Source organism: Lampetra planeri, unplaced genomic scaffold, assembly GCF_965212315.1.
Source record: "Lampetra planeri unplaced genomic scaffold, kcLamPlan1.2.h2 scaffold_337, whole genome shotgun sequence".
NCBI lineage: Eukaryota > Metazoa > Chordata > Hyperoartia > Petromyzontiformes > Petromyzontidae > Lampetra > Lampetra planeri.
Window position 1 is genome coordinate 33095 of NW_027615160.1, and position 14391 is coordinate 47485.

The window sequence follows — 14391 nt, forward strand, 5'->3', positions numbered from 1 at the left end:
AACAACCCGGGCCGACAACAACCCGGGCCGACAACAACCCGGGCCGACAACAACCCGGGCCGACAACAACCCGGGCCGACAACAACCCGGGCCGACAACAACCCGGGCCGACAACAACCCGGGCCGACAACAACCCGGGCCGACAACAACCCGGGCCGACAACAACCCGGGCCGACAACAACCCGGGCCGACAACAACCCGGGCCGACAACAACCCGGGCCGACAACAACCCGGGCCGACAACAACCCGGGCCGACAACAACCCGGGCCGACAACAACCCGGGCCGACAACAACCCGGGCCGACAACAACCCGGGCCGACAACAACCCGGGCCGACAACAACCCGGGCCGACAACAACCCGGGCCGACAACAACCCGGGCCGACAACAACCCGGGCCGACAACAACCCGGGCCGACAACAACCCGGGCCGACAACAACCCGGGCCGACAACAACCCGGGCCGACAACAACCCGGGCCGACAACAACCCGGGCCGACAACAACCCGGGCCGACAACAACCCGGGCCGACAACAACCCGGGCCGACAACAACCCGGGCCGACAACAACCCGGGCCGACAACAACCCGGGCCGACAACAACCCGGGCCGACAACAACCCGGGCCGACAACAACCCGGGCCGACAACAACCCGGGCCGACAACAACCCGGGCCGACAACAACCCGGGCCGACAACAACCCGGGCCGACAACAACCCGGGCCGACAACAACCCGGGCCGACAACAACCCGGGCCGACAACAACCCGGGCCGACAACAACCCGGGCCGACAACAACCCGGGCCGACAACAACCCGGGCCGACAACAACCCGGGCCGACAACAACCCGGGCCGACAACAACCCGGGCCGACAACAACCCGGGCCGACAACAACCCGGGCCGACAACAACCCGGGCCGACAACAACCCGGGCCGACAACAACCCGGGCCGACAACAACCCGGGCCGACAACAACCCGGGCCGACAACAACCCGGGCCGACAACAACCCGGGCCGACAACAACCCGGGCCGACAACAACCCGGGCCGACAACAACCCGGGCCGACAACAACCCGGGCCGACAACAACCCGGGCCGACAACAACCCGGGCCGACAACAACCCGGGCCGACAACAACCCGGGCCGACAACAACCCGGGCCGACAACAACCCGGGCCGACAACAACCCGGGCCGACAACAACCCGGGCCGACAACAACCCGGGCCGACAACAACCCGGGCCGACAACAACCCGGGCCGACAACAACCCGGGCCGACAACAACCCGGGCCGACAACAACCCGGGCCGACAACAACCCGGGCCGACAACAACCCGGGCCGACAACAACCCGGGCCGACAACAACCCGGGCCGACAACAACCCGGGCCGACAACAACCCGGGCCGACAACAACCCGGGCCGACAACAACCCGGGCCGACAACAACCCGGGCCGACAACAACCCGGGCCGACAACAACCCGGGCCGACAACAACCCGGGCCGACAACAACCCGGGCCGACAACAACCCGGGCCGACAACAACCCGGGCCGACAACAACCCGGGCCGACAACAACCCGGGCCGACAACAACCCGGGCCGACAACAACCCGGGCCGACAACAACCCGGGCCGACAACAACCCGGGCCGACAACAACCCGGGCCGACAACAACCCGGGCCGACAACAACCCGGGCCGACAACAACCCGGGCCGACAACAACCCGGGCCGACAACAACCCGGGCCGACAACAACCCGGGCCGACAACAACCCGGGCCGACAACAACCCGGGCCGACAACAACCCGGGCCGACAACAACCCGGGCCGACAACAACCCGGGCCGACAACAACCCGGGCCGACAACAACCCGGGCCGACAACAACCCGGGCCGACAACAACCCGGGCCGACAACAACCCGGGCCGACAACAACCCGGGCCGACAACAACCCGGGCCGACAACAACCCGGGCCGACAACAACCCGGGCCGACAACAACCCGGGCCGACAACAACCCGGGCCGACAACAACCCGGGCCGACAACAACCCGGGCCGACAACAACCCGGGCCGACAACAACCCGGGCCGACAACAACCCGGGCCGACAACAACCCGGGCCGACAACAACCCGGGCCGACAACAACCCGGGCCGACAACAACCCGGGCCGACAACAACCCGGGCCGACAACAACCCGGGCCGACAACAACCCGGGCCGACAACAACCCGGGCCGACAACAACCCGGGCCGACAACAACCCGGGCCGACAACAACCCGGGCCGACAACAACCCGGGCCGACAACAACCCGGGCCGACAACAACCCGGGCCGACAACAACCCGGGCCGACAACAACCCGGGCCGACAACAACCCGGGCCGACAACAACCCGGGCCGACAACAACCCGGGCCGACAACAACCCGGGCCGACAACAACCCGGGCCGACAACAACCCGGGCCGACAACAACCCGGGCCGACAACAACCCGGGCCGACAACAACCCGGGCCGACAACAACCCGGGCCGACAACAACCCGGGCCGACAACAACCCGGGCCGACAACAACCCGGGCCGACAACAACCCGGGCCGACAACAACCCGGGCCGACAACAACCCGGGCCGACAACAACCCGGGCCGACAACAACCCGGGCCGACAACAACCCGGGCCGACAACAACCCGGGCCGACAACAACCCGGGCCGACAACAACCCGGGCCGACAACAACCCGGGCCGACAACAACCCGGGCCGACAACAACCCGGGCCGACAACAACCCGGGCCGACAACAACCCGGGCCGACAACAACCCGGGCCGACAACAACCCGGGCCGACAACAACCCGGGCCGACAACAACCCGGGCCGACAACAACCCGGGCCGACAACAACCCGGGCCGACAACAACCCGGGCCGACAACAACCCGGGCCGACAACAACCCGGGCCGACAACAACCCGGGCCGACAACAACCCGGGCCGACAACAACCCGGGCCGACAACAACCCGGGCCGACAACAACCCGGGCCGACAACAACCCGGGCCGACAACAACCCGGGCCGACAACAACCCGGGCCGACAACAACCCGGGCCGACAACAACCCGGGCCGACAACAACCCGGGCCGACAACAACCCGGGCCGACAACAACCCGGGCCGACAACAACCCGGGCCGACAACAACCCGGGCCGACAACAACCCGGGCCGACAACAACCCGGGCCGACAACAACCCGGGCCGACAACAACCCGGGCCGACAACAACCCGGGCCGACAACAACCCGGGCCGACAACAACCCGGGCCGACAACAACCCGGGCCGACAACAACCCGGGCCGACAACAACCCGGGCCGACAACAACCCGGGCCGACAACAACCCGGGCCGACAACAACCCGGGCCGACAACAACCCGGGCCGACAACAACCCGGGCCGACAACAACCCGGGCCGACAACAACCCGGGCCGACAACAACCCGGGCCGACAACAACCCGGGCCGACAACAACCCGGGCCGACAACAACCCGGGCCGACAACAACCCGGGCCGACAACAACCCGGGCCGACAACAACCCGGGCCGACAACAACCCGGGCCGACAACAACCCGGGCCGACAACAACCCGGGCCGACAACAACCCGGGCCGACAACAACCCGGGCCGACAACAACCCGGGCCGACAACAACCCGGGCCGACAACAACCCGGGCCGACAACAACCCGGGCCGACAACAACCCGGGCCGACAACAACCCGGGCCGACAACAACCCGGGCCGACAACAACCCGGGCCGACAACAACCCGGGCCGACAACAACCCGGGCCGACAACAACCCGGGCCGACAACAACCCGGGCCGACAACAACCCGGGCCGACAACAACCCGGGCCGACAACAACCCGGGCCGACAACAACCCGGGCCGACAACAACCCGGGCCGACAACAACCCGGGCCGACAACAACCCGGGCCGACAACAACCCGGGCCGACAACAACCCGGGCCGACAACAACCCGGGCCGACAACAACCCGGGCCGACAACAACCCGGGCCGACAACAACCCGGGCCGACAACAACCCGGGCCGACAACAACCCGGGCCGACAACAACCCGGGCCGACAACAACCCGGGCCGACAACAACCCGGGCCGACAACAACCCGGGCCGACAACAACCCGGGCCGACAACAACCCGGGCCGACAACAACCCGGGCCGACAACAACCCGGGCCGACAACAACCCGGGCCGACAACAACCCGGGCCGACAACAACCCGGGCCGACAACAACCCGGGCCGACAACAACCCGGGCCGACAACAACCCGGGCCGACAACAACCCGGGCCGACAACAACCCGGGCCGACAACAACCCGGGCCGACAACAACCCGGGCCGACAACAACCCGGGCCGACAACAACCCGGGCCGACAACAACCCGGGCCGACAACAACCCGGGCCGACAACAACCCGGGCCGACAACAACCCGGGCCGACAACAACCCGGGCCGACAACAACCCGGGCCGACAACAACCCGGGCCGACAACAACCCGGGCCGACAACAACCCGGGCCGACAACAACCCGGGCCGACAACAACCCGGGCCGACAACAACCCGGGCCGACAACAACCCGGGCCGACAACAACCCGGGCCGACAACAACCCGGGCCGACAACAACCCGGGCCGACAACAACCCGGGCCGACAACAACCCGGGCCGACAACAACCCGGGCCGACAACAACCCGGGCCGACAACAACCCGGGCCGACAACAACCCGGGCCGACAACAACCCGGGCCGACAACAACCCGGGCCGACAACAACCCGGGCCGACAACAACCCGGGCCGACAACAACCCGGGCCGACAACAACCCGGGCCGACAACAACCCGGGCCGACAACAACCCGGGCCGACAACAACCCGGGCCGACAACAACCCGGGCCGACAACAACCCGGGCCGACAACAACCCGGGCCGACAACAACCCGGGCCGACAACAACCCGGGCCGACAACAACCCGGGCCGACAACAACCCGGGCCGACAACAACCCGGGCCGACAACAACCCGGGCCGACAACAACCCGGGCCGACAACAACCCGGGCCGACAACAACCCGGGCCGACAACAACCCGGGCCGACAACAACCCGGGCCGACAACAACCCGGGCCGACAACAACCCGGGCCGACAACAACCCGGGCCGACAACAACCCGGGCCGACAACAACCCGGGCCGACAACAACCCGGGCCGACAACAACCCGGGCCGACAACAACCCGGGCCGACAACAACCCGGGCCGACAACAACCCGGGCCGACAACAACCCGGGCCGACAACAACCCGGGCCGACAACAACCCGGGCCGACAACAACCCGGGCCGACAACAACCCGGGCCGACAACAACCCGGGCCGACAACAACCCGGGCCGACAACAACCCGGGCCGACAACAACCCGGGCCGACAACAACCCGGGCCGACAACAACCCGGGCCGACAACAACCCGGGCCGACAACAACCCGGGCCGACAACAACCCGGGCCGACAACAACCCGGGCCGACAACAACCCGGGCCGACAACAACCCGGGCCGACAACAACCCGGGCCGACAACAACCCGGGCCGACAACAACCCGGGCCGACAACAACCCGGGCCGACAACAACCCGGGCCGACAACAACCCGGGCCGACAACAACCCGGGCCGACAACAACCCGGGCCGACAACAACCCGGGCCGACAACAACCCGGGCCGACAACAACCCGGGCCGACAACAACCCGGGCCGACAACAACCCGGGCCGACAACAACCCGGGCCGACAACAACCCGGGCCGACAACAACCCGGGCCGACAACAACCCGGGCCGACAACAACCCGGGCCGACAACAACCCGGGCCGACAACAACCCGGGCCGACAACAACCCGGGCCGACAACAACCCGGGCCGACAACAACCCGGGCCGACAACAACCCGGGCCGACAACAACCCGGGCCGACAACAACCCGGGCCGACAACAACCCGGGCCGACAACAACCCGGGCCGACAACAACCCGGGCCGACAACAACCCGGGCCGACAACAACCCGGGCCGACAACAACCCGGGCCGACAACAACCCGGGCCGACAACAACCCGGGCCGACAACAACCCGGGCCGACAACAACCCGGGCCGACAACAACCCGGGCCGACAACAACCCGGGCCGACAACAACCCGGGCCGACAACAACCCGGGCCGACAACAACCCGGGCCGACAACAACCCGGGCCGACAACAACCCGGGCCGACAACAACCCGGGCCGACAACAACCCGGGCCGACAACAACCCGGGCCGACAACAACCCGGGCCGACAACAACCCGGGCCGACAACAACCCGGGCCGACAACAACCCGGGCCGACAACAACCCGGGCCGACAACAACCCGGGCCGACAACAACCCGGGCCGACAACAACCCGGGCCGACAACAACCCGGGCCGACAACAACCCGGGCCGACAACAACCCGGGCCGACAACAACCCGGGCCGACAACAACCCGGGCCGACAACAACCCGGGCCGACAACAACCCGGGCCGACAACAACCCGGGCCGACAACAACCCGGGCCGACAACAACCCGGGCCGACAACAACCCGGGCCGACAACAACCCGGGCCGACAACAACCCGGGCCGACAACAACCCGGGCCGACAACAACCCGGGCCGACAACAACCCGGGCCGACAACAACCCGGGCCGACAACAACCCGGGCCGACAACAACCCGGGCCGACAACAACCCGGGCCGACAACAACCCGGGCCGACAACAACCCGGGCCGACAACAACCCGGGCCGACAACAACCCGGGCCGACAACAACCCGGGCCGACAACAACCCGGGCCGACAACAACCCGGGCCGACAACAACCCGGGCCGACAACAACCCGGGCCGACAACAACCCGGGCCGACAACAACCCGGGCCGACAACAACCCGGGCCGACAACAACCCGGGCCGACAACAACCCGGGCCGACAACAACCCGGGCCGACAACAACCCGGGCCGACAACAACCCGGGCCGACAACAACCCGGGCCGACAACAACCCGGGCCGACAACAACCCGGGCCGACAACAACCCGGGCCGACAACAACCCGGGCCGACAACAACCCGGGCCGACAACAACCCGGGCCGACAACAACCCGGGCCGACAACAACCCGGGCCGACAACAACCCGGGCCGACAACAACCCGGGCCGACAACAACCCGGGCCGACAACAACCCGGGCCGACAACAACCCGGGCCGACAACAACCCGGGCCGACAACAACCCGGGCCGACAACAACCCGGGCCGACAACAACCCGGGCCGACAACAACCCGGGCCGACAACAACCCGGGCCGACAACAACCCGGGCCGACAACAACCCGGGCCGACAACAACCCGGGCCGACAACAACCCGGGCCGACAACAACCCGGGCCGACAACAACCCGGGCCGACAACAACCCGGGCCGACAACAACCCGGGCCGACAACAACCCGGGCCGACAACAACCCGGGCCGACAACAACCCGGGCCGACAACAACCCGGGCCGACAACAACCCGGGCCGACAACAACCCGGGCCGACAACAACCCGGGCCGACAACAACCCGGGCCGACAACAACCCGGGCCGACAACAACCCGGGCCGACAACAACCCGGGCCGACAACAACCCGGGCCGACAACAACCCGGGCCGACAACAACCCGGGCCGACAACAACCCGGGCCGACAACAACCCGGGCCGACAACAACCCGGGCCGACAACAACCCGGGCCGACAACAACCCGGGCCGACAACAACCCGGGCCGACAACAACCCGGGCCGACAACAACCCGGGCCGACAACAACCCGGGCCGACAACAACCCGGGCCGACAACAACCCGGGCCGACAACAACCCGGGCCGACAACAACCCGGGCCGACAACAACCCGGGCCGACAACAACCCGGGCCGACAACAACCCGGGCCGACAACAACCCGGGCCGACAACAACCCGGGCCGACAACAACCCGGGCCGACAACAACCCGGGCCGACAACAACCCGGGCCGACAACAACCCGGGCCGACAACAACCCGGGCCGACAACAACCCGGGCCGACAACAACCCGGGCCGACAACAACCCGGGCCGACAACAACCCGGGCCGACAACAACCCGGGCCGACAACAACCCGGGCCGACAACAACCCGGGCCGACAACAACCCGGGCCGACAACAACCCGGGCCGACAACAACCCGGGCCGACAACAACCCGGGCCGACAACAACCCGGGCCGACAACAACCCGGGCCGACAACAACCCGGGCCGACAACAACCCGGGCCGACAACAACCCGGGCCGACAACAACCCGGGCCGACAACAACCCGGGCCGACAACAACCCGGGCCGACAACAACCCGGGCCGACAACAACCCGGGCCGACAACAACCCGGGCCGACAACAACCCGGGCCGACAACAACCCGGGCCGACAACAACCCGGGCCGACAACAACCCGGGCCGACAACAACCCGGGCCGACAACAACCCGGGCCGACAACAACCCGGGCCGACAACAACCCGGGCCGACAACAACCCGGGCCGACAACAACCCGGGCCGACAACAACCCGGGCCGACAACAACCCGGGCCGACAACAACCCGGGCCGACAACAACCCGGGCCGACAACAACCCGGGCCGACAACAACCCGGGCCGACAACAACCCGGGCCGACAACAACCCGGGCCGACAACAACCCGGGCCGACAACAACCCGGGCCGACAACAACCCGGGCCGACAACAACCCGGGCCGACAACAACCCGGGCCGACAACAACCCGGGCCGACAACAACCCGGGCCGACAACAACCCGGGCCGACAACAACCCGGGCCGACAACAACCCGGGCCGACAACAACCCGGGCCGACAACAACCCGGGCCGACAACAACCCGGGCCGACAACAACCCGGGCCGACAACAACCCGGGCCGACAACAACCCGGGCCGACAACAACCCGGGCCGACAACAACCCGGGCCGACAACAACCCGGGCCGACAACAACCCGGGCCGACAACAACCCGGGCCGACAACAACCCGGGCCGACAACAACCCGGGCCGACAACAACCCGGGCCGACAACAACCCGGGCCGACAACAACCCGGGCCGACAACAACCCGGGCCGACAACAACCCGGGCCGACAACAACCCGGGCCGACAACAACCCGGGCCGACAACAACCCGGGCCGACAACAACCCGGGCCGACAACAACCCGGGCCGACAACAACCCGGGCCGACAACAACCCGGGCCGACAACAACCCGGGCCGACAACAACCCGGGCCGACAACAACCCGGGCCGACAACAACCCGGGCCGACAACAACCCGGGCCGACAACAACCCGGGCCGACAACAACCCGGGCCGACAACAACCCGGGCCGACAACAACCCGGGCCGACAACAACCCGGGCCGACAACAACCCGGGCCGACAACAACCCGGGCCGACAACAACCCGGGCCGACAACAACCCGGGCCGACAACAACCCGGGCCGACAACAACCCGGGCCGACAACAACCCGGGCCGACAACAACCCGGGCCGACAACAACCCGGGCCGACAACAACCCGGGCCGACAACAACCCGGGCCGACAACAACCCGGGCCGACAACAACCCGGGCCGACAACAACCCGGGCCGACAACAACCCGGGCCGACAACAACCCGGGCCGACAACAACCCGGGCCGACAACAACCCGGGCCGACAACAACCCGGGCCGACAACAACCCGGGCCGACAACAACCCGGGCCGACAACAACCCGGGCCGACAACAACCCGGGCCGACAACAACCCGGGCCGACAACAACCCGGGCCGACAACAACCCGGGCCGACAACAACCCGGGCCGACAACAACCCGGGCCGACAACAACCCGGGCCGACAACAACCCGGGCCGACAACAACCCGGGCCGACAACAACCCGGGCCGACAACAACCCGGGCCGACAACAACCCGGGCCGACAACAACCCGGGCCGACAACAACCCGGGCCGACAACAACCCGGGCCGACAACAACCCGGGCCGACAACAACCCGGGCCGACAACAACCCGGGCCGACAACAACCCGGGCCGACAACAACCCGGGCCGACAACAACCCGGGCCGACAACAACCCGGGCCGACAACAACCCGGGCCGACAACAACCCGGGCCGACAACAACCCGGGCCGACAACAACCCGGGCCGACAACAACCCGGGCCGACAACAACCCGGGCCGACAACAACCCGGGCCGACAACAACCCGGGCCGACAACAACCCGGGCCGACAACAACCCGGGCCGACAACAACCCGGGCCGACAACAACCCGGGCCGACAACAACCCGGGCCGACAACAACCCGGGCCGACAACAACCCGGGCCGACAACAACCCGGGCCGACAACAACCCGGGCCGACAACAACCCGGGCCGACAACAACCCGGGCCGACAACAACCCGGGCCGACAACAACCCGGGCCGACAACAACCCGGGCCGACAACAACCCGGGCCGACAACAACCCGGGCCGACAACAACCCGGGCCGACAACAACCCGGGCCGACAACAACCCGGGCCGACAACAACCCGGGCCGACAACAACCCGGGCCGACAACAACCCGGGCCGACAACAACCCGGGCCGACAACAACCCGGGCCGACAACAACCCGGGCCGACAACAACCCGGGCCGACAACAACCCGGGCCGACAACAACCCGGGCCGACAACAACCCGGGCCGACAACAACCCGGGCCGACAACAACCCGGGCCGACAACAACCCGGGCCGACAACAACCCGGGCCGACAACAACCCGGGCCGACAACAACCCGGGCCGACAACAACCCGGGCCGACAACAACCCGGGCCGACAACAACCCGGGCCGACAACAACCCGGGCCGACAACAACCCGGGCCGACAACAACCCGGGCCGACAACAACCCGGGCCGACAACAACCCGGGCCGACAACAACCCGGGCCGACAACAACCCGGGCCGACAACAACCCGGGCCGACAACAACCCGGGCCGACAACAACCCGGGCCGACAACAACCCGGGCCGACAACAACCCGGGCCGACAACAACCCGGGCCGACAACAACCCGGGCCGACAACAACCCGGGCCGACAACAACCCGGGCCGACAACAACCCGGGCCGACAACAACCCGGGCCGACAACAACCCGGGCCGACAACAACCCGGGCCGACAACAACCCGGGCCGACAACAACCCGGGCCGACAACAACCCGGGCCGACAACAACCCGGGCCGACAACAACCCGGGCCGACAACAACCCGGGCCGACAACAACCCGGGCCGACAACAACCCGGGCCGACAACAACCCGGGCCGACAACAACCCGGGCCGACAACAACCCGGGCCGACAACAACCCGGGCCGACAACAACCCGGGCCGACAACAACCCGGGCCGACAACAACCCGGGCCGACAACAACCCGGGCCGACAACAACCCGGGCCGACAACAACCCAGGGCCGACAACAACCCGGGCCGACAACAACCCGGGCCGACAACAACCCGGGCCGACAACAACCCGGGCCGACAACAACCCGGGCCGACAACAACCCGGGCCGACAACAACCCGGGCCGACAACAACCCGGGCCGACAACAACCCGGGCCGACAACAACCCGGGCCGACAACAACCCGGGCCGACAACAACCCGGGCCGACAACAACCCGGGCCGACAACAACCCGGGCCGACAACAACCCGGGCCGACAACAACCCGGGCCGACAACAACCCGGGCCGACAACAACCCGGGCCGACAACAACCCGGGCCGACAACAACCCGGGCCGACAACAACCCGGGCCGACAACAACCCGGGCCGACAACAACCCGGGCCGACAACAACCCGGGCCGACAACAACCCGGGCCGACAACAACCCGGGCCGACAACAACCCGGGCCGACAACAACCCGGGCCGACAACAACCCGGGCCGACAACAACCCGGGCCGACAACAACCCGGGCCGACAACAACCCGGGCCGACAACAACCCGGGCCGACAACAACCCGGGCCGACAACAACCCGGGCCGACAACAACCCGGGCCGACAACAACCCGGGCCGACAACAACCCGGGCCGACAACAACCCGGGCCGACAACAACCCGGGCCGACAACAACCCGGGCCGACAACAACCCGGGCCGACAACAACCCGGGCCGACAACAACCCGGGCCGACAACAACCCGGGCCGACAACAACCCGGGCCGACAACAACCCGGGCCGACAACAACCCGGGCCGACAACAACCCGGGCCGACAACAACCCGGGCCGACAACAACCCGGGCCGACAACAACCCGGGCCGACAACAACCCGGGCCGACAACAACCCGGGCCGACAACAACCCGGGCCGACAACAACCCGGGCCGACAACAACCCGGGCCGACAACAACCCGGGCCGACAACAACCCGGGCCGACAACAACCCGGGCCGACAACAACCCGGGCCGACAACAACCCGGGCCGACAACAACCCGGGCCGACAACAACCCGGGCCGACAACAACCCGGGCCGACAACAACCCGGGCCGACAACAACCCGGGCCGACAACAACCCGGGCCGACAACAACCCGGGCCGACAACAACCCGGGCCGACAACAACCCGGGCCGACAACAACCCGGGCCGACAACAACCCGGGCCGACAACAACCCGGGCCGACAACAACCCGGGCCGACAACAACCCGGGCCGACAACAACCCGGGCCGACAACAACCCGGGCCGACAACAACCCGGGCCGACAACAACCCGGGCCGACAACAACCCGGGCCGACAACAACCCGGGCCGACAACAACCCGGGCCGACAACAACCCGGGCCGACAACAACCCGGGCCGACAACAACCCGGGCCGACAACAACCCGGGCCGACAACAACCCGGGCCGACAACAACCCGGGCCGACAACAACCCGGGCCGACAACAACCCGGGCCGACAACAACCCGGGCCGACAACAACCCGGGCCGACAACAACCCGGGCCGACAACAACCCGGGCCGACAACAACCCGGGCCGACAACAACCCGGGCCGACAACAACCCGGGCCGACAACAACCCGGGCCGACAACAACCCGGGCCGACAACAACCCGGGCCGACAACAACCCGGGCCGACAACAACCCGGGCCGACAACAACCCGGGCCGACAACAACCCGGGCCGACAACAACCCGGGCCGACAACAACCCGGGCCGACAACAACCCGGGCCGACAACAACCCGGGCCGACAACAACCCGGGCCGACAACAACCCGGGCCGACAACAACCCGGGCCGACAACAACCCGGGCCGACAACAACCCGGGCCGACAACAACCCGGGCCGACAACAACCCGGGCCGACAACAACCCGGGCCGACAACAACCCGGGCCGACAACAACCCGGGCCGACAACAACCCGGGCCGACAACAACCCGGGCCGACAACAACCCGGGCCGACAACAACCCGGGCCGACAACAACCCGGGCCGACAACAACCCGGGCCGACAACAACCCGGGCCGACAACAACCCGGGCCGACAACAACCCGGGCCGACAACAACCCGGGCCGACAACAACCCGGGCCGACAACAACCCGGGCCGACAACAACCCGGGCCGACAACAACCCGGGCCGACAACAACCCGGGCCGACAACAACCCGGGCCGACAACAACCCGGGCCGACAACAACCCGGGCCGACAACAACCCGGGCCGACAACAACCCGGGCCGACAACAACCCGGGCCGACAACAACCCGGGCCGACAACAACCCGGGCCGACAACAACCCGGGCCGACAACAACCCGGGCCGACAACAACCCGGGCCGACAACAACCCGGGCCGACAACAACCCGGGCCGACAACAACCCGGGCCGACAACAACCCGGGCCGACAACAACCCGGGCCGACAACAACCCGGGCCGACAACAACCCGGGCCGACAACAACCCGGGCCGACAACAACCCGGGCCGACAACAACCCGGGCCGACAACAACCCGGGCCGACAACAACCCGGGCCGACAACAACCCGGGCCGACAACAACCCGGGCCGACAACAACCCGGGCCGACAACAACCCGGGCCGACAACAACCCGGGCCGACAACAACCCGGGCCGACAACAACCCGGGCCGACAACAACCCGGGCCGACAACAACCCGGGCCGACAACAACCCGGGCCGACAACAACCCGGGCCGACAACAACCCGGGCCGACAACAACCCGGGCCGACAACAACCCGGGCCGACAACAACCCGGGCCGACAACAACCCGGGCCGACAACAACCCGGGCCGACAACAACCCGGGCCGACAACAACCCGGGCCGACAACAACCCGGGCCGACAACAACCCGGGCCGACAACAACCCGGGCCGACAACAACCCGGGCCGACAACAACCCGGGCCGACAACAACCCGGGCCGACAACAACCCGGGCCGACAACAACCCGGGCCGACAACAACCCGGGCCGACAACAAC